Source organism: Equus quagga, chromosome 5 (genome assembly GCF_021613505.1).
Source record: "Equus quagga isolate Etosha38 chromosome 5, UCLA_HA_Equagga_1.0, whole genome shotgun sequence".
NCBI classification, from domain to species: Eukaryota; Metazoa; Chordata; class Mammalia; order Perissodactyla; family Equidae; genus Equus; species Equus quagga.
This window is the reverse complement of record NC_060271.1, coordinates 16,866,698-16,867,656: the sequence shown is the minus strand read 5'-3', so window position 1 is coordinate 16,867,656 and position 959 is coordinate 16,866,698.

Here is a 959-nt window from a genome sequence, read left to right as displayed (position 1 = left end):
AACAACAACAACAACAACAACAATAATAATAGCCATGGTTAACGTTTACCGAGTGTACACTATACACACACTGCTGTGGGTGTCTTATTCAATCCCCAACAGTCTTAATGTTACAGGTGGGAAACTGAGGCACAGAGAGGGAAAAGGCCCTCCCAGGGTCACAAGCCCATCTGGGTCCCTGTCTTCCCAGTTCCCGCGCAGGCCGGACCGTCCTCTGTGGCTGTCGGGTGTGAGGCTGGCCCCAGGCTTTGCTGTCTTTGTCCCCACACATTAGCACACACAACAGCCTCCTTTTTGTAGGATACTCAGTGGTGGCATCTGAGAGACCCTGAGTGTCTGTCTTGGGAGGGACCTCATGGTCACTGGCCACACCCTCCCTGCCCAGAGGAGAGAGGGCAGAGCTGGGGCCAGAACCCAGCCTCCTGGCTGCCTGCCATGCCGACTCCATGCTCGCCCAGGGCTGGGCCCCTTGTCACTGAGGTCACTCAGCTAGACCCTGGCGTCCCACGACAGTGGGATTGAATTGAGGTGTTTCTAGCTCCAAAGCACTGCAACTTACACGTGCACAGCCCTTGACAGTTTACAAAGCCCTTCCTAACCCCTTAGCTTATTCATTCTCTCATTCAACAAAGATTTGTTGGGCCCACAGTACATTTCATGCATTTTCTAGGCATTGAGTAAACAGCACTGAGCAGGTGGAGGAGTCCTTGACCCCAGAGAACTTACGGTCTACTGGAGGAACAGACGTCATTGGTATAATTCACAAATAAACGTCTCAGTACCCGTTGAGCTAAGTCCTCAGTGTAAGAAGGGATGCCGCGGGAGCACCACACCTCAGTGAGGCTGGGAGAATGGATATTGTCCCCATTTTGCAGGTGAGGAAACTGAGACCCACCTAGAGAAGTTCAGTGATTTGTTCAAGGTCACATAGCTGGGTCGAGTCAGGTGATGGAGCTGGG